The sequence below is a fragment of the Dermacentor variabilis genome, chromosome 1 (genome assembly GCF_050947875.1).
Source record: "Dermacentor variabilis isolate Ectoservices chromosome 1, ASM5094787v1, whole genome shotgun sequence".
Lineage (NCBI taxonomy): Eukaryota > Metazoa > Arthropoda > Arachnida > Ixodida > Ixodidae > Dermacentor > Dermacentor variabilis.
The window spans coordinates 247,451,770-247,473,065 of NC_134568.1; the positions used below are offsets into that span (position 1 = coordinate 247,451,770).

Here is a 21,296-nt window from a genome sequence, read left to right on the forward strand (position 1 = left end):
CTGAGCTCGCTCTAATTCGTGCTACACAGGCCACCATTGAAAACCAGGTCGGTCGTCTATCCACCCACGTTGACGCCCTTGAGAAAATTGTAGATGCTCATGAATCAAGTCACTCAATACCTGTGTCCAGTGACAACCCTGAAATAATTACTCACTTCACAAATAAACAACCTCGTACAGAAATGCGATGACTCGGAAAACCGCCTTCGCCGGGGCAACCTACTTTTTTCGGTGTTGAGGATGCGCGTGATGAAACTTGGGAGCAATCAGTCTCGTGTTATTTCACTGTGTGCAGATAAACTTCAAATTGCCATCACCAAAAATGACAGAACGCGCACACAGGCTTGGCCGTTTCCAGGCCGGTAAACATCGACCAATTATAGTGAAACTTGCGCGGTTCAAAGATGAGTGTAGCATTCTGTCTGCCGGGCCAAAGCTTAAAGGTTCGCCAATTTCTATCCGGGAGGAGTTTTCATCGCGCATCCGGCTTGCAAGGAAAAAGTTGTACGCTTATGCGAAACAAAACAACGCCTCCACTTTCATTTTTTTTTCCTGGTCCTTCTACGTCAACAGCGGCCGCACCGAGGAAGCGGTCTAGTCGTCCGAGCGACACCGACAGCGAGGACACTGCGATCTACTCAGGGACCAGTGATGAAACCTCGGATGACAGCGACTACGTGCCCGTAGCAAAGCACAAAGCAAAGAGAAGACTCGTCAGGACATCTCCTTCCACAAGTAAGGCAACTGTGATCCCGACGCGAAAGCCATCAGACCTCACAATTTTATTTGTGCCTGTGGCTGCTAGCGACAATCTAAACCGGATCAACCGCCAAGCCACGTCTGCATCGCTCGGGGCACTTGTTCCGGGTCAGATCAAAGATGTAAGGATCAACGCCCGTAAGAACATCCTCGCTATAGATGTCACAAACCGCAGCGCGCTAGACATTCTGAGCAACGTTAAGGTGCTGGTTAGCATCAACGAACGCTGTTATAAACAAGACCATCATGACTCTACGGCCGGCGTTGTGTATGACGTAGATAATTCCATAGGTGATGCCGATCTGCATATACTCATCAAGCTGGCGACAGAGGGAATGGCCATATTGCAAGCCCGTCGCCTGGGAAACTCGCAATGTGTCAAGTTAACTTTCAAAGGAGACAGCCTACCGTCACACGTCAAGGTCGGTCACTTCCGACACATTGTACGGCTTTTTGTGCCAAAGCCGCTTCAGTGCAGGAAGTGTCGAAGGATAGGGCACGTTAGTGCGGTTTGCACAAATGCTGCCGTGTGCTCACGGTGCTCTGGGTCGCACAGCTCCGACGCCTGTCGTGCAGAAAACCAAAAGTGCGCCAACTGTCAGGGCTCTCACGATGCAACTTCAAAGAATTGCCCCCATGTGAAAAATGAGGCGAAAGTCTTGAGGCAAATGGTCAGGGATGGTTCCTCGCACAGAGAGGCTGCCGCTAAGGTGCGACGTCGACGTTCACGTCGCCGGAAATCTAGGAAACCTACTGCTATTGGTAAGGATGCACCGCGTCCACTGACAGTCCACAAACTTCCGCATACAACTAGGAATAGCAGCAATGAGGTTCCTCAACAGAAGAGAGAGAGAATGAAAAGGAAAGGCAGGGAGGTTAACCAGATATGAGTCTCCGGTTTGCTACCCTACACTGGGGATGGGGGATAGGGGTTAGAAAGATGACAGAGAGGAAAACGAAAAAAATTTTAAAAAATAATAAAAAAAGAGGAACGCGCACACATGGAGACACGCACACAAAAGGCGTTCCAGTTAAAGTCGTTCACACAGGCCGGTAGATCGCAAGAAGCGCAAAAGCGCTTGCACTGCCTTCTTCTGTGAAGGTAGGTCCTTTCGATGTTGTAGAATTCTTTTTTCGGATAGCGGTTGGTCGTCCAGTTGGTCAAGTTCGTGGCTAAGGCATGCCCTCTGTGGACTGTACTGCGGGCAGGCGCACAAAATATGGCCAATTGATTCTTCATGGCCGCAGTGGTCACAGGTTGGGGTGTCGGCCATCCCTATGCGGAAGGCATAGGCTTTAGTAAAGGCAACGCCCAACCAAAGTCGATATAAAAGCGTGGCGTCTCTACGGCGAAGCTGTGATGGCGCTCGAAGACTTAATGTTGGATCAAGCGAGTACAGTCGCGTATTTCTTAAATGTGGATCATTCCATTGCGAAGCGGTGCACTGCCGAGCAAGTAGGCGGAGCTTCCGTGCCGCGTCAGTTCTAGGAACAGGAATTGGGACGTGGCGCTCCTCAGTATGAGCTGAGCGGGCAGCGGGATCCGCCCGTTCATTGCCGATAATCCCGCAGTGACTTGGAAGCCACTGGAAGGTTATTTCATGGCCTGCATCACTTATATGGTGTAATGTCTCTGTAATATGGAATATTAGTTGTTCGTGCGGTCCGCGTCGTAAAGGTGACAGTAGAGACTGCCTTCGAATCGCAGAATATTGTCCATTTGTGTGGCGGTTCATCACCAATGTGATGAAGGGCAGTAAAGAGCGCTGCGAGCTCTGCCGTGTTGTTTATTGCTGGCAAGCTATATCGCAGAAATCCTAGAAAAAGCACCCTGTACAGTTGTAACATGGCACTAGGCGACATTCCCCAGGTCTTGCCAGCGAAAAACTTGAACAGGTGGCAGATGCCTGTCAACCGTTTTTTCACGTATGATATGTGTGGGCTCCATGACAAGTGCCTGTCGATTATGACACCCAGAAACTTGTACGATCGGACCCGTCGTATTATTTGGCCATTTATCATTACACTGTAGTTTGCCATGGGTTTGCGCGTAAGTGGCACTAGTGCGCATTTCTCGGAGGAAATTTCCAGGCCTCGATTACGGAGGTAGATAGCAGTTTCTGTGGCGGCTCTCTGAATTCTCGCTCGCAACTGTAGGCGTGTTACTGCAGATGTCCATATGCAGATGTCATCCGCGTACATTGATAGCCTGACTGTGGTTGGCACGTGCTCAAGGAAAGCAATTAGTGTTAGATTAAATAACACGGAGCTAAGTACACCGCCCTGGGGGACGCCGCGGTTGCTATAATGTAGAGAAGTATGGCCTTCCTCGGTGCTTATAAAGAAGGATCGCATGGATAGATAGCTCTGTATCCATTGAAACATCCGACCACCCACTCCTACCTCTGCGAGAGCAGAGAGGATGGCTTCATGCGTAACGTTGTCATACGCCCGTTTAACGTCGAGGAATAAGGATGCGCAGAGACGCTTACGGCATTTCTCATGTTGAATGTAGGTCACCAGGTCGACGACGTTATCGATCGATGATCGACCGCGTCGGAAGCCCGCCATGGCATCTGGGTAGGTGTTGTGGTACTCCAAGTACCACTCCAGGCGTCCTAGGACCATCCTCTCCATTACTTTGCCCACACAGCTCGCCAAAGCGATCGGGCGATATGATGAGAGCTCCAACGGCGACTTGCCAGGCTTCAGCAGTGGAACAAGGCGACTTGTCTTCCAGGTTGTTGGTATCGTGCCATTTCTCCAAGATTCATTGTACACCTCAAGAAGAACTCCTCTCGCTCGCTCCCCCAGGTGACACAGAGCTCGGTAGGAAATTCCGTCAGGTCCTGGCGCTGATGTGCGGCTACACAAAGCTAATGCTGCCTTAAGTTCATGGATCGAGAATGGTAGATCCAACCAGTGATCACGTGGTGGCGGACAGCTGCTCGAAGGCGATGGAATGTTGGTAGCTGTGAGTTGGCCGGATAATCTGGCGCAGAAATCCTCTGCTACGTCAATCTCCGATCTCTTTTGAGAGAGGGCAAGCGCCTTGAATGGGAATCACTGTACGGGAAGTGTCCGCAGTCCGCGCACCGTTCTCCATAGTTGCGATAAAGGCTTGCGTGGATCTAGCGACTCACAGAAGGCAGCCCAACGTTGCGATTCGAGCTTGTCTAACCGGCGCTGTATCTTCTTTTGCGTGCGCCTGGCGGTCCGTAGATCGTCCATTGTTTTCGTACGTCGGTATCTTCGTTCAGCACGTCGTCGGATTGCTCGAAGTCGTTCTAGTTCCACATCAAAATCATTAAGTTTCGAGGAGCATGTTAGAGTATGCATAGTGTCTTGCACCACGCTCTTGATTGCCTCTTCCAAGTCGAAAGATGGATTGGCGTCGCAGTGTTCTTCCATAATAGATTGAAATTTATGCCAGTCCACTCTTTGGATCGTATCCCGTATTTTGGAAGCGGTCAATCCTCTGATCTTGATGTACGTGGGGATATAGTCGCTTCCGTGCGTCTCTATGTCCGCAAACCACCCTGCACGTCTGACTAGGCTTCGTGAGACGAACGCCAAGTCAAGACAGCTGCTGTACGTGGAGCCACGTAAGAACGTAGGACTTCCTTCATTCAGCAGCCAAAGTTCATTACTGGAGGCGAAAGATACCAGAGCTGTGCCTCTTGCGTTGATGATCGGACTTCCCCAGAGTGTATGATGGGCGTTGAAATCTCCAATGATGACCCAGGGATTGGAAGTTGAGGAAAGGATGTCTCGTAGTCTTTTGTAATCAAATCGACTTGACGGAGATAGGTAGGCGCCTACAAAAGTAAAGGCCAGATTCTTTTTTCTTACGTTTAGGCATATATATTGATTACTGTCATTAGGTGGTACAGGCTGATGAGTGTAGGTGAGGTCACGGCGAATAAACAACAAAACCTTACTGTTTTCATAAACAGCTGACGACATAAATGATTCATATCCAGAAAGCCTGATTTTGTTCGATAAGTTCGGCTCGCAAATGACGATAATGGGAAACATATTGGCGTACACGAAGCGACGGAAATCCGAAAGGCGCGCTCTGAGTCCGCGGGCATTCCACTGAAAAATAGCTGCTTGTCGGACCTCTTCCCTAAAAGACCGTGGCTGTGGAGCCATGATCTACTCAAGGGTTGCAAGCACCGGACTCAGAGCGTCCAGTACTTGAAGCGCACTTCTGGCAGACGGTGTGTGCATGTTGCTTAGCAGCACGCGAATGGCATTCATTAAAGGCCTGATAAGTGCTATCACTTGCTCATCTGTTTTCCGCGACTCCTCGGATACAGCACCTTGCTGTACTCGGGGCGGCTTCTTCTGCGGCTCTTCTGGAGGTCCTGTACGCGGAAGTGGCGGCCATTCCTTTGTGGAGAGAGATCTGGCAGTTTTCTCCCTTCCAACATCGGTGTTCGGAGTGCTGGAAATGTCCGCTGATGATGATGCTTGACGAGGTGACTTTTCCTGAAAGCTTGATGTTTTCCGCCGTGAAGACCTTCGTCGGTGACGTCGTCTTCGCCGTACTTTCACAGCGGCCTCTTTGTGGGTAGAGTTGTCTCTCACCATTTGTTTAAGAATGGTGATCTCTTTCTTGATCTGGGGACAGTCTTTGGAAGAGGCGCAGTGATCACCTTGACAGTTAGGACAATTCAACGTGGTTGCGCTGCAGTTGTCTTCTGAGTGGGGTTCGGCACATCGAGGGCACACGGCCGAATTTCTGCAAACACCCTTCACATGTCCAATCTTCTGACAATTGAAGCATTGCATTGGTCTTGGAATAAATGGTCGAACCTGGTGGCGAAAATGGCCGACCTTCACGTAGGGTGGAAGGCAGTCGCCTTTGAAGGTTATCCTCACACAACGTGTGTTGCCGAGGCGACCAACCTGCACAATCACGTTGTGTTCGCTTGCTGGTTTTATGAGAATTGGGAGGTCTGCATTAGATATTTCATTGTCAATGTCATAGATGACTCCTGTTATTGTGGCACCATTCGGTAGCGAGATGGATCGGACCTTGATGTTTCGCAGCTGCGTTACATGTTGTAGTATGGTCAGTGCACTCGGGTTCATCACATCGATTGCCAGGATGTTTCGCCTAGTGTTTATCCTAACATCCTTGATCTCATTTGCCACGGTGTTTTCTAGATACACGGATAGTGCTTGCCTGTTGAGGACGCGCAGGTTGTCGGTAGCGTTCTGTGGCACAAACAGGATGGAGTGAGGCCATCGCCGAGGAGCTGTTTTCACAGTGTTCAAGCTGGACGCCGAAGATGAGTTGATAATTCTTCGTTTGGCCTTGCGGTACCGGACAAGTCGAAAGCTGTCTTCCGAGGACTCGTCACCTGATGCGCAGTACAGCTCTGTGTCCTCGCTACCACTCGACGTATTTCCTCGCTTCCTCGAACCGATGTCCGCGGGTGAACGGGAACCGGGAGGATCCTCGGGGTGTTGTACATCCATCACCGTGATGGAGGGGGCGGTAGACCTCACAGGTGCAGTAAGAAGTCCAGAAAAACACAGAGACGGGCGAGATGTGTTCCGCAAGAGAAGCACTTCGTCTTCTTCCTCTCTGATCTCCTCAACAGAAAGTCTCCAATATCATTGCCTCATGCGAGGAGTGGCCGCCATTGCCACGGCTAGATCCACCAGCGGAGCGAGAAGATATAGCACGCTCGCCGAATCATGCTTCACCTTCTGGCAGCAACCAAGACGACGACAAACAAGTTGTCACCGTGATAAGCGCCCTTATGAACACGCTACGAGTACTACTGACCGTCATACACACTCCGGCGGCTCGAGGCGCACTTCAAATACTGGATGCCCTGAATCCGGTACTGTGCGGTCTTGAGAAGCACCATCGCTGCTCCTCTACATTCGTTCCTTAAAGAGGCCAAGGAAGCGTCTATCTTCCAATGGAATGTCAGAGGCATTAAATCCCGCATTTCGGACTTTCGTCCGTTTGTTTTTAACAAATTTCCAATAATCGTCATTTGTGAACCAAACGTTGAGAGCGCCATCCGCCTATCAGGATATGAAGCTTTTATGTCTGCCACCTGTAGCGACCGCAGCAAAGTCATCGTTTATATCAGATGCGATTTCACGTATGTTTTACACCCAGTGGCACCTGATGACGACAATCAGTACGTATGTTTGACTATAAAATGCAAGAACGTCGCACTCACGCACGTAGGTGCCTATATTTCACCTTCGAGTCGATTTGACAACGCAAGACTAGGTGCCATTTTAACAGCGACACTTGGACCATAGGTTATTACCGGCGACTTCAATGCGCATCATCCGCTATGGGGAAGCTTAAAGATGGACTGTCGAGGAAGACGTGTACTATCCTTCGCGTCGGACCATGAGCTCTGCTGCCTAAATGATGGCAGTCCCACTTTTCTGCGGGAATTGACATACAGCAGCTGCCTAGACTTAACTTTTGTTTCAAGATGCCTCAGTGTCAGTGTGAAATGGTTCACGGACAACGAAACGCATGGTTGTGACCACGTTCCAACATATGTTAAGATCGACGGCATACGCAAGTCACACTCTACTACAGTTCATCACATCGACTGGCCTAAATACACGTTGCTCATGCAGAAGCATTGCCAAGAGATCCAGGACTTTCTACCTGGCAACATCGAGAAGCTAATTAGCGCCGCTGCTCAAGAAGCTACAAGATCTTTTAGGCCTATTCCTAAATTTTCTGAATTCGAAGCAGAATTGGAGCGGCTTCCAGCAATCCGCCGTCGCGCGGAACGAAGGTACAGACGCACCAAGTCCATCTACGACCTCAGGGAGGCGAGGCGCATACAGAAGAAGATCCAGCGTCGGATCAACTCCCTGCAGTCTCTAAGATGGAAGACCTTCTGTGATTCCTTTGATCCGCATAAACCCTTGTCATATATATGGAGAACAGTGCATGGTCTTCGAACATCACCGCAACGCCACCCCTTCAAATGCCTGGCTCTCTACCAAGGTCGCAGAGAGATCGACGTAGCGGAGAACTTCTGTTTCAAGGTTGCTGGTCTGCCGCCATCGTTCGCTGCACGTGGTCCCGGTGATGTTCCAATCTCGCGGGATTCTCGTATGGACAATCTGTTTTCCATCGAGGAGTTGCAGGCGGCGTTAATTGGCAGCGTGCAGACATTCCTCATCGCCTGGGCCTGACGGGGTGACATACGCAGCTCTTGGAAACCTCGGTCAAACAGCCCGGCATGCACTTCTAGACGTGCACAGTAATTCATGGCGTGAAGGAGTAGTTCCTGCTGCATGGAAGTCCAGCCGCCTTGTGCCTCTGCTCAAACCAGGTAAATCACCCCCAGACGTGGCGTCTTATCGTCCCATTGCTCTGGCCAGTTGTCTAGGAAACGTGATGGAGAGGATGGTGCTGACGCGTCTAGAGTGGTATCTAGAACACGACAAGTTATACCATGACGCTATGGCAGGCTTTCGACGCGGGCACTCTTCTGTAGACAACGTCATAGATCTAGTCTCGTCTGTTCAGCACGAAAAAAGACTCAGGAGACTGTCAGCGGCGATGTTCCTGGATGTTAAAGGCGCTTATGACAACGTAACCCATCAAGCCATCCTGGACGCCTTGGGCGATGTCGGCCTAGGCGGCCTTGTATTTCGGTGGATATCCAGCTTCTTGAAGGACAGGTCATTCTTTGTGAAAACAGAGGATGGTGCGTCATCACAACACAACACCTACCGTGGCGTACCACAAGGCGGAGTCTTGAGCCCCACTCTATTTAACCTCGTGCTCATCGACCTGGTTCATACCCTTCCGCAATCCGTCCATGTGTCGATCTATGCCGACGATATATGCATTTGGTCATCACGAGCGACGCGTCCCTAGGTGCGCGCCAGACTTCAAAAAGCGACCACACTAACATCAGGTTATCTTCGAGCGCGAGATCTGGAGCTGTCCTCCGAGAAGGGCTCTATAGTCGCTTTCACGCGCAAAGCAATGAAACCGTACGTTATCAGAATTAATGGACAGCCAATTGCCTACGAGAAGACGCACCGCTTTCTAGGAGTGATAATAGATCGAGACCTTTCCTGGAGTCCTCATATCTCCTACCTAAAAATGAAATTAGTCATGATAACCCACGTGCTCAGATTTCTTGCGGGAAAGTCATGGGGTGCGTCTGTCAGTGCGATGCTCCAACTCTATAACGCACTGTTCGTCGGTCTCCTGCGCTATAGCTTACCTGTACTGGGTGGGACCGGTAAGACCAACCTCCGTGCCCTCCAGTCTGTACAAGCTCAAGCTCTGCGAATTTGCCTTGGTCTTCCCAGATGTGCATCCACGGCAGCAACAATAGCCATCGCGCATGACCACCCCATCAATACGTATCTTCAAGTCGACACTTTAAGGATGCATATCAGGCACTTCGCCCGACTTCCATCGCATCATCTCGCCCCCATTCCTGCCGTTCGACCTCGTTCAGCGTTTAGCAAGATTATTGCCGCCAACCATGGAACTTTACCGTCAAACTTCACGCCTGCAGCGCGACCATCTCTACCACTGTGGTGCCTCCATCCACTCCAGGCTCTTCTTGTTATTCCCGGTATCAAAAAGAAAATGGAGATGTCAACTTTCGCCCTCAAACAAACCCTGCTTTCAGGGCTACATGACAAGCACAGAGGACGCATCCATGTTTACACGGACGGTTCTGTCTCCTTTAAAAGTTCAGCTGGAGCAGTGGTGATTCCCGCAGAGTGTGTCACCCTCAAGTTCAAGACGTCTCACATTACATCATCGACGGCTGCAGAACTCGCAGCTATCCGTGCTGCTCTGGGGTTTATTGTTCACAAATCATAACATTCATGGTCCATCTTATGTGACTCAAAGGCAGCTCTCCAGTGTCTGATGTCCCCTTTCAACCACGGACCAAATGTGCAACTAGTCGCAGACATCCGACTACTCCACCATCACGCAATCAACAAGGGACACAACGTCATCTACCAGTGGATACCGGGTCACTGCGGAATTTTGGGAAATGACAGTGCGGATGACGCTGCCTGCTCGGCCCATGATGGTATCCAGATTATACCCATACCGCTGTCAAGAACAGATGCAGCCACAAGTCTTCGCTCCCTCGCCCGCGAGCTTACGCAAAATCTGTGGAGCACCAGTGAATTCACGAACGCACGTCTCCACAGATTGGTTCCACGTCTGCAACTCCACCCACCCCCAGGGTTACCACGAACGGAAGCAACACTTTTGTGCCGCCTGTGGCTCGGCGTGGCATTCATGAACTCCTATTCATTCCGCATTGGAATGGCCGACAGCTCTACTTGCGACACCTGCGGCTGCGAGGAGACGATTGAGCACCTCCTTTGTGACTATCCCCGTTACAAAGTTCCAAGAAAAGTGCTCGTGACCGCGCTTGAAAAACTGGACAATCGTCCCTTTACAGAGGAAAAAGCTCTAGGACACTGGTCCAGACGGGCTTCGGCACTCAAGGCCTTAAGGGCTTTGCTGAAGTTTTTGAGGACATGCAAATTGTGCGACCGCCTTTGAATGTTGTAGCGCGTAGTTTCACATTACTGTGTGAATTTTCTGGTTTCCATTTTTTCCCCTCTTCTTCTTTCTCATGTTATTCGCTTTACCCCTTTCACAAGCACGGGGTAGACAGCCGGTACTTACACTGGCTAACCTCCCTGTCTTTCTTCCCCTTTGTCTCCTCCTCCTCCTCCACTTTCAAGATACGGTTCGATAAGCTTCAGATGGATGAAAGAGAGTTCTTTATGATGCGCAATCCGACTCAGTTTTAGAAGTTAAATCCTAGCCATCACTGCAGGCTTGCCCAGCACTCTCATCACCCCCCCCCCCCCGCCGCTACTAAATCCTGTTGACGCATCACGCAATCACATACTATCTATTAGACTGGCTAATGTTCGCAGTTACATGTCAAAAAAAGATGCAGTTGAAGCCCTTCTCGACGACAATAATACAGACGTGGCCATTTTCACGGTCTTGGTTAAACCCTGACATAGATAGCACTGAGTTACTGCATGCAGATTCCCCCTACACTGTTTTCAGACGCGATAGGAAGGAACGAAGGGGTAGTGGCGTTCTTGTCTTCACGAAAAACAGCATTCCTTGTTACCAGCTCCCGAACAATTGTACTCACGAAATTTTTTGCGTGCATATGTCCATGCCGACATGCACATGCATACTCATATCTTGTTGTCGCCCACTCAATTGTGACCGTTCTTTTATCGACAAACTTAACACTGTCATTTTAGATGCAACCTCTCGATTCCCAAGTGCTAACTATATTATTTGTGGTTACTTTAACTTCCCAGATATCAACTGGGACAATCTAGCAGTATCATCCCGCCAGTCAAAAGATTTCCTTGATTTAGCTTTAAACTTCAACCTTACACAAACATTAAACTTTCCTACACGTGGCTCAAACACCCTTGACCTGGTCCTCACTTCTCAACCCGAATACATTCAGTCGTTAGCATGTGTCAATGGGCTGAGCGATCACAATATTGTCATTTTGAATTTGAATATCCCTGTTCCAATCAGACAGCGTTCAATAAAATTAATACGGGACTACAATGAAGCTGACTTTCCCAAATTAACAGTGAACTAAATATCTTTTTTGAATAACTAAAAGAAACTGCATTCAGAAGGTCTGTTGACAGAAACTGGTTGTTGTATGAGCAAAAGTTACTCAGCTTAATCATTAATTACTTACTCCTTGTTTGCATTCGTGGTGTCATGGGAAAGCCTTGGTACACAAACCAACTAAGAAAACTAGCACAAAAGAAAAAGCGCCTTTTCAGAGTGGCAAAAAAATGTGGTTCTGCCCCGAAAGGTACAAAATTTTTCATCTGCCTGCGCGAGTACAACAGCCTTCTCAATATCATCCGTGTAAAGCCGAAAAAGTTTTGGAAAATACTCGCACCAAGTAGAAAACAATCGCATAACATTACCATAACTAATCATGATGGGTCCCATGTTCCAGTTGAAAAACGTTCTGAAGTCTTAAATTCATACTTCTCTTCCGTCTTCACTTGTGAATATTCCACCAACATCCCTGTTTTATCGGCATTTTGCGGCACTGAAATGCCTCCCATTGGTATAACTGCTGAAGGTATCGCGAGCCTAATCAATAAAATTTCTAGCTCCCCCGGACCTGACAACATACCGGTGAAGATACTGAAAGCCACTGACGTCATTTCTAGCCCGATATTACAAATAATTTTTACCCAGCGAGGGTATTATCCCCAAAGACTGGAAACTAAGCAAAGTAACCCCCGTCTTTATATCTGGTAAGCGCTCCGACCCATCCAATTATCGCCCGATATCACTTACATGTATTGCCTGTAAACTGTTAGAACATATCATATATTCCCATATAGCGTAACACCTATACAGCAATTCTTTTTTCTTAAAAATTAAATTATGGGGATTTACGTGCCAAAACCACTTTCTGATTATGAGGCACGCCGTAGTGGGGGACTCCGGAAATTTCGACCACCCGGGGTTCTTTAACGTGCACCTAAATCTAAGTACACGGGTGTTTTCGCATTTCACCCCCATCGAAATGCGGCCGCCGTGGCCGGGATTCGATCCCGCGACCTCGCGCTTAGGAGCCCAACACCATAGCCACTAAGCAACCACGGTGGGTTTCTTTTTTTTTTCTTTAGCAAACAACATGGCTTTCGTCCGGGCTTATCATGCGAAACACAACTCTTTGAATTCACCCCAGATCTCCACCTAAACTTAGATTCTTCATTTCAGACTGACGTAATTTGCATAGATTTTTCAAAGGCTTTCGATCGCGTTCCTCTTCCCCATCGACTAGTGTCCAAACTTTCATGCCTTCCCCTCGACCCACTAATCCTATCATGGATCATCTGCTTCCTGACAGATCGGCTCCAGTTCACCTGTGTTGGCGGTTGCTGATCATCATCATCATCATCATCATCAGCAGCAGCAGCAGCAGCAGCAGCAGCAGCAGCATCGTCGTCGTCGTCGTCGTCATCCTCATCCTCATCCTCACCAACATCATTAGCCTGGTTACGCCCACTGCAGGGCAAAGGCCTCTCCCATACTTCTCCTACTACCCCAGTCATGTACTAATTGTGGCCATGTCGTCCCTGCAAACTTCTTAATCTCATCCGCCCACTTAACTTACTGCCGCCCCCTGCTACGCTTCCCTTCCCTTGGAATCCAGTCCGTAACCCTTAATGACCATCGGTTATCTTCCCTCCTCATTACATGTCCTGCCCATGCTCCCCCCCCCCATTTCTTTTTCTTGATTTCAACTAAGATGTCATTAACTCGCGTTTGCTCCCTGACCCAATCTGCTCTTTTCTTATCCCTTAACGTTGCACCCATCATTCTTCTTTCCATAGCTCGTAGCGTCGTCCTTAATTTAAGTAGAACCCTTTTCGTAAACCTTCAGGTTTCTGCACCATACGTGAGTACTGGTAAGACACAGCTGTTATACACTTTTCTCTTGAGGGATAATGGCGACCTGCTGTTCATGATCTCAGAATGCCTGCTAAACGCACCGCAGCCCATTCTTATTCTTCTGATTATTGCAGTCTCATGATTAGGATCCGCGGTCACTACCTGCCCTAAGTAGATGTATTCCCTTACCACTTCCAGTGCCTCGCTACCTATCGTAAACTGCTGTTCTCGTTGAGACTGTTAAACATTACTTTAGTTTTCTGCAGATTAATTTTTAGACCCACCCTTCTGCTTTGCATCTCCAGGTCAGTGAGCATGCATTGCAATTGGTCCCCTGAGTTACTAAGCAAGGCAATATCATGAGCGAATCGCAAGTTACTAAGGTATTCTCCATTAAATCTTATCCCCGATTCTTCCCAATCCAGGTCTCTGAATACTTCCTGTAAACACGCCGGAAACTGTTCAGATACTACCAAATTAATATCGGGTTTACCATAGAAATCCGTCCTCGGCCAACTCCTTTTTCTAATATGCATTAACGATCTCCCAACAGACATATCATCTACAATACGTCTATTCGTCAATGACTGTGTTATTTAACGTCGTGTCACTACTAACACTGACCATTCTGCAAAATGGCATAAATTCTATTGACAAGTGGTGCTCACGCTGGATGATGGAACTAAATGTCTCCAAGTGCAAGTTAATGCATATATCACGTAAACGCTCTATATCTAAATTTTCATACTCTTTAGGCATCTATGAAATTATCTGAGGCCGACAGTTACCGCTACCTTGCCGTTATCATCACTAACGAACTAAATTGGTTGGACCACGTTGTACAAATAACAGCTGATGCATCAAGATCCCTTAACTATATTAAAAGGTCTCTATCCTTGTCTCCTCCGTCGATTCGTAAACTAGCATATGAAATTTTCATCCGTACCAAATTAGAATATGCGTCTGCAATTTAGAATCCGCATCAAAAGTCCTTGATTGACACTTTAGAAGCTACTCAAAATCGTGCCTGCCGTTTTATCTTATCGAATTATGACCACACTATCAGCGTTACTAACTTGAAATTATCTATTAGTCTGCCCCTTTTGGCATCAAGACGTATAATTTCGCAACTCTGCCTATTCCATAAATTGTACTATAATTTTCCTGACCTTCGTTCCTCGCTTTTATTTCCACCCGTGCGCTCATCACATCGTCTATTCAATTCTTTAAGTATCCAGTGCCTTCATGGTTCTACAAACGCTTTCCACAAATCATTCGTTCTCGTTGCAATTGAACAATGGAACTCGCTTCGGGAATCCGTTGTTATAGATCGAAATCCTTCGAAATTTCGATAGTTACTAACCACCTATATTTTCAACTAATTATGCAAGAACCTCTGTTTTTTTTGCAGTGTCTTTTCAGTTGTTGCTTTTTGTTGCTTTGTACATGACCATTCCTTCGATGTTTGTATTATTGTTTTGCCCCCCCCCCCTTATGTAATACCCCACACGGGGCCCTTAAGAAAATAAATGATGATGATGATCGTGATGATGATTATGTTTATGATGATGTTTATGATGTTGATGATGTCCTTATGTTTGACATGGTATTAGCGAAGGTTGCTGGCAAAAAGAGGACTTTCGAACGAAAAGCTTTGTGAATTCGGCCCCTGGTGCTCCAACCTACGGAGTGATAGCGACACGCTAAAGTACATGCTCCGCTAAGTGGATCTAGGGCTTTCGATAGAGCAACCAAATCGACGATTCAGGAAATGCAGAGAAATTCATAAGTAATGTTATATGGAGTAGAAACTGCAAACATTACGTCACCACCAGAGCCTGGGATATTCACAACCATTTTCTTACATTAGAGTGTTCCCTGTTTGGCCTTGTCTTTGGGCGCACATCATGGACTCACGACAGCTCTCATCGAATGAAAACATGATCGCCGCCGCGGCAACCAATCGCTAGCGGCACTTACTTAAGCTAATCTTCATGAGTAAGAACCCAGAAGTGAATCAAAGGGTTCATGCACCGGAATGAGCAGGGTTCGTGAACTGATATCATGGGCCGAACTTTAAAAACTTTCCTTTCCTTTCGTAAGTGCTGTTTGTCATTGGCTGCCTGCTGTCGCCAATAATACATGTCCACCATCACGATTGGCTGGCATCTGCTCTTACGTATATTTTTAACTAAGAGAGAGAGAGAGAAATAGAAGACAGGAAAGGCAGGGAGGTTAACCAGACGCACGTACAGTTTGCTACGTACCCTTGTTAGGAATGGCCTGCCGAGGTGGCAACATGCAAGTTTTCTCAGCCAGCTGCAGCTGCGAGCTTTCCCGAAGAGAACCATGGAAGCCTATCACAATTGCTGCGGTGACTCATTTCGTAGGGACCTCGAGGTGCCGCTTCAACCCCCCTCGGCGCCGTTGTGACTAAACGCGATCGGCGGACCAACTATTGTTACTGAACCCGCCACCGCCGGTATGGTCTCTCTGCAGCAAGAAGAGCTGCCCTAACAAAAGGGTGCTTTGCGGTGCGTGGGCCCCAGGATTCATCACAGTCTGCTGACACTCGTGGCGATTACAGGACGCAAGACAATGGACAACCGGCGGCCACGCTGCGGGGGTCAGCTCGGGGAACCAACGCGCCTTTCAAGACGTAGGCCCCGAGTTCTGCGAAGCCCGTCTCACCTCGGAGGGGGCAGTGAAACCTGTGCGGAATGTGTGTGTGTAAACCACCGTGGTGTAAACCCCCTTCCCTCAAAGGCGGGCCGGCCACGAGGACTTTCTACGCTGACTGGTCGAATGTTTCCTTCACCTAGGGATCTAGGGAGAACGGAGTGTTTATAAGCGGCTGTTGGCGGCTGCTAAGGTGTGCTCGTCAATGTACTCGTCAGTGTGCTCGTCATCGTGCTCGTCATCGTGCTCGTCATCGTGCTCGTGAGCTGTGTGCTCGAGCTCGTATGCTGTCTGCTTCGTCTTGCGGGCTCCATTTGGGAGTCACGCTAGACTGTCGAATGTATCTTGTTTAAAATGTAAATACTGCAAATAAGCCCTGTACGCCTAGTTCCTCCCAAGTTCTTCTCTACGACCTTCAAGCCTTACAAATGGTGGGCGCGGCGAGATCATCCGACAACTCTAATACCCTGCACTGGCGGAAGGGGCTATGGGGATGAAGAGAGAGAGAGAGAGAGGAGAGAGAGCTCAGTTTCGCGCACAGTGGAAGGTTCGCACCGAGTCTACACACGGTTCCCAAGGCCTGTCGACTTGAGGTATTTCAAGAGCGCTTTCGTGGCTTTCTATGCCATCGAAGTGCACGGCCAAGGTCCAAGGATCTTCATTACGGAAAATGGTCTAGAGTCCAGCTGGTCCAGTGCTGCCCGGAGAACGTCGCGCTCGACGTCATATCGGGGCCACATACATAGGATAGGATAAATCGTTTCTGTGGTTCCGCAAGAGTCGCACATGGGCGTTTTCCCCATTCCAATGCGGAACGAGTCATCATCATCATCATCATCAGCCTAGTTACGCCCACTGCAGGGCAAAGGCCTCTCCCATACTTCTCCAACTACCCCGGTCATGTACTAATTGTGGCCATGTTGTCCCTGCAAACGTCTTAATTTCATCCGCCCACCTAACTTTCTGCCGCCCCCTGCTACGCTTCCCTTCCCTTGGAATCCAGTCCGTAACCCTTAATGACCATCGGTTATCTTCCCTCCTCATTACATGTCCTGCCCATGCCCATTTCTTTTTCTTGATTTCAACTAAGATGTCGTTTACCCGCGTTTGTTGCCTCACCCAATCTGCTCTTTTCTTATCCCTTAACGTTACACCCATCATTCTTCTTTCCATAGCTCGTTGGGTCGTCCTCAATTTCAGCAGAACCCTTTTCGTAAGCCTCCAGGTTTCTGCCCCATATGTGAGTACTGGTAACACACAGCTGTTATACACTTTCCTTTGGAGGGATAGTGGCAACCTGCTGTTCACGATTTGAGAATGCCTGCCAAACGCACCCCAGCCCATTCTTATTCTTCTGGTTATTTCAGTCTCATGATCCGGATCCGTGGTCACTACCTGCCCTAAGTAGATGTATTCCCTTACCACTTCCAGTGCTTCGCTACCTATCGTAAACTGCTGTTCTCTTCCGAGACTGTTAAACAATACTTAAGTTTTCTGCAGATTAATTTTCAGACCCACCCTTCTGCTTTGCCTCTCCAGGTCAGTGAGCATGCATTGCAATTGGTCTCCTGAGTTACTAAGCAAGGCAATATCATCAGCGAATCGCAAGTTGCTAAGGTATTCTCCATCAACTTTTATCCCCAATTCTTCCCACTCCAGGCCTCTGAATACCTCCTGTAAACATGCTGGGAATAGCATTGGAGATATCGTATCTCCCTGTCTGACGCCTTTCTTTATAGGGATTTTGTTGCTTTCTTTGTGGAGGACTACGGTGGCTGTGGAGCCGCTATAGATATCTTCCAGTATATTTAAATATGGCACATCTACACCCTGATTCCGTAATGCCTCCAAGACTGCTGAGGTTTCGACTGAATCAAACGCTTTCTCGTAATCAATGAAAGCTATATATAAGGGTTGGTTATATTCTGCACATTTCTCTATCACTTGATAGACAGTGTGAATATGGTCTATTGTTGAGTAGCCTTTACGGAATCCTGCCTGGTCCTTTGGTTCACAGAAGTCTAAGGTGTTCCTGATTCTATTTGCGATTACCTTAGTAAATACTTTGTAGGCAACGGACAGTAAGCTGATCGGTCTATAATTTTTCAAGTCCTTGGCGTCCCCTTTCTTATGGATTAGGATTATGTTAGCGTTCTTCCAAGATTCCGGTACGCTCGAGGTTATGAGGCATTGCGTATACAGGGTGGACAGTTTCTCTAGAACAATCTGACCACCATCCTTCAACAAATCTGCTGTTACCTGATCCTCCCCAGCTGCCTTCCCCCTTTGCATAGCTCCTAAGGCTTCCTTTACTTCTTCTGGCGTTACCTGTGGGATTTCGAATTCCTCTAGGCTATTCTCTCTTCCACTATCGTCGTGGGTGCCACTGGTACTGTATAAATCTCTATAGAACTCCTCAGCCACTTGAACTATCTCATCCATATTAGTAACGATATTGCCGGCTTTGTCTCTTAACGCACACATCTGATTCTTGCCTATTCCTAGTTTCTTCTTCACTGTTTTTAGGCTTCCTCCGTTCCTGAGAGCCTGTTCAATTCTATCCATATTATAGTTTCTGATGTCCGCTGTCTTACGCTTGTTGATTAACTTAGAAAGTTCTGCCAGTTCAATTCTAGATGTAGGGTTAGAGGCTTTCATACATTGGCGTTTCTTGATCAGATCTTTCGTCTCCTGCGACAGCTTACTGGTTTACTGTATAACGGCGTTACCACCGACTTCTATTGCGCACTCCTTAATGATGCCCATGAGATTGTCGTTCATTTCTGCAACACTAAGGTCCTCTTCCTGAGTTAAAGCCGAGTACCTGTTCTGTAGCTTGATCCGGAATGCCTCTAGTTTCCCTCTTACCGCTAACTCATTGATTGGCTTCTTGTATACCAGTTTCTTCCGTTCCCTCCTCAAGTCTAGGCTAATTCGAGTTCTTACCATCCTATGGTCACTGCAGCGTACCTTGCCGAGCACGTCTACATCTTGTATGATGCCAGGGCTCGCGCAGAGTATGAAGTCGATTTCATTTCTAGTCTCACCATTCGGGCTCCTCCACGTCCACTTTCGACTAACCCGCTTGCGGAAAAAGGTGTTCATTATCCGCATATTATTCTGTTCTGCAAACTCTACTAATAATTCTCCTCTGCTATTCCTAGAGCCTATGCCATATTCCCCCACTGACTTGTCTCCAGCCTGCTTCTTGCCTACCTTGGCATTGAAGTCGCCCATCAGTATAGTGTATTTTGTTTTGACTTTACCCATCGCCGATTCCACGTCTTCATAAAAGCTTTCGACTTCCTGGTCATCATGACTGCATGTAGGGGCATAGACTTGTACCACCTTCAATTTGTACCTCTTATTAAGTTTCACAACAAGACCTGCCACCCTCTCGTTAATGCTATAGAATTCCTGTATGTTACCAGCTATTTCCTTATTAATCAGGAATCCGACTCCTAGTTCTCGTCTCTCTGCTAAGCCCCGGTAACACAGTACATGCCCGCTTTTTAGCACTGTATATGCTTCTTTTGTCCTCCTAACCTCACTGAGCCCTATTATATCCCATTTACTACCCTCTAATTCCTCCAATAACACTGCTAGACTCGCCTCACTAGATAGCGTTCTAACGTTAAACGTTGCCAGGTTCAGATTCCAATGGCGGAACGAGTAGGCTTTCCTAAATGCCACCCCGAGCCAGAGGCGGCACAATACTGTCGCCTCAGAGCGGGAAATTTTTTATGGCACTAGTAGCTTTAAGGGTGAATTTAGCCTATGAAGATGACACGACACTTCGGGAGGTTGGGAGAAGACCACTATTTGTGTGTCATATCTTTAGCCACAATATGAAGCTTCCTTGCAGTGTCGATTCCTGATAAGGGGATTGAAACTGGTCGGGGATCCAGATGGGCAGACCGGGCAGCTTCGTCGGCGAGGTCATTACCAGCAATGCCGGTATGTCCAGGCAGCCACTGGAATATAATTTCATGCCCATTAGCGATAGCTTGATGGTGAGCTTGCCTTATTTCATATATCAGCTGCTCATGAGTCCTATGATATAGGGCAAAATGCAGGCTCTAAAGTGCTGCCTCTGAAGTGCAGACTTTGAAGTTGCAAAAAATGACCCATTTCTGAGGTGTCTCTTGCAGGAGATATCAGACAGCAGCACGCAGGGCAGCAAGCTCTGCCGCTGTTGATGTCATGTAGGACAGTTTGAACTTTATTGTGGTTTTCGTAGCCGGAATGACAAGGGCACCCGAAGAGATGGTAGGTGAGGCCGAACCATAAGTATAGATGTGTATTAGGACCCCGTATGTCTTATTGATTAATAGCAGCGTAATCTGTATCAGAGCTAATTGTTGGGTGATTGGCCTTCTTTACACCCGGAATACTTAGGTGCACCTGAGGCTGTTGGAGAAACCACAAGGGTAATGAAGGCCTTGCTGCTGGTATGTATCGTAATGGAAAACAATCTGTATGGGTGATTATAACTTCAGAAAACGTTGCACGCGGTCTCTGCTATGGCAAGAACGCCAAGTGATGATCAGGGACGCGGGAAAGATGACGGATATGCGTCCTGAGGCAATCCACAGCAACGTATGTTTGAAGGGAATGATCTTTGGCGAGCACGATTGTTGCAGCTGTCGATGCACAGCGAGGAAGTCCTAAACACGTGCGCAATGCTCGGCCCTGTAAGCTCTCCAATGAGCGAATATTTGACCTGCACGTACTGGACAACACTGAAAGGCTGTAGTGTAAATAGCCTAGGAATAGAGCGCTGTACAACTGAAGAATGGAGCGCACAGATGTGCCCCATATTTTCCCGCACATGAATCTCAGTAACTGAGCAATCAACAACAGTCTTTTCATCAGGTACGTGCAATGAGGGCTCCAGGAAAGATTTCGATCGGTTATTACACTCAAGAATCGATGGGTCTCTCCATAGGTGATAGTGTGTCCATTCATGGAGACTGGGTATGGTGTCACAGGTTTACGTGTGAATGCAATCAACGCACATTTCTCGATCGATACAGTCAAGCCTTGTATTTGAAAGTATGCTGATGTTAAATTTGCTGCCTGCTGCAATCGCGCGCGAACCTGAAGCCGAGTTACCGCACACGTCCAAAGGCAGATGTCATCTGCGTATATCGAGACGCAGATTGTTTTAGGTAAAACTCCAGCTGGTCGAATGAGTGGCACATTGAACAACGTGGGACTCAATACTCCTCCTTGAGGGAGGCCGCAGTAAGTGTAATATTCAGGTGTGGGGCCATCTTCTCTTTGTACAAAAAACGACCGGCGAGTTAGATAGTCGGATAACCAGTGAAGCATACAGCCGCCAATTCCAATAGTTTCCAGGGAGTTGATGACAGCGTCATGT

General features: G+C 48.0%; 1 long non-coding RNA gene across 3 annotated transcripts in view; it reads left to right on the plus strand.

The window, feature by feature from the left end:
• LOC142573219 (uncharacterized) overlaps positions 1 to 21,296 on the plus strand; it is a 128,971-nt gene that overhangs the window by 100,535 nt on the left and 7,140 nt on the right. The gene's annotated exons all lie outside the window — the stretch shown is intronic.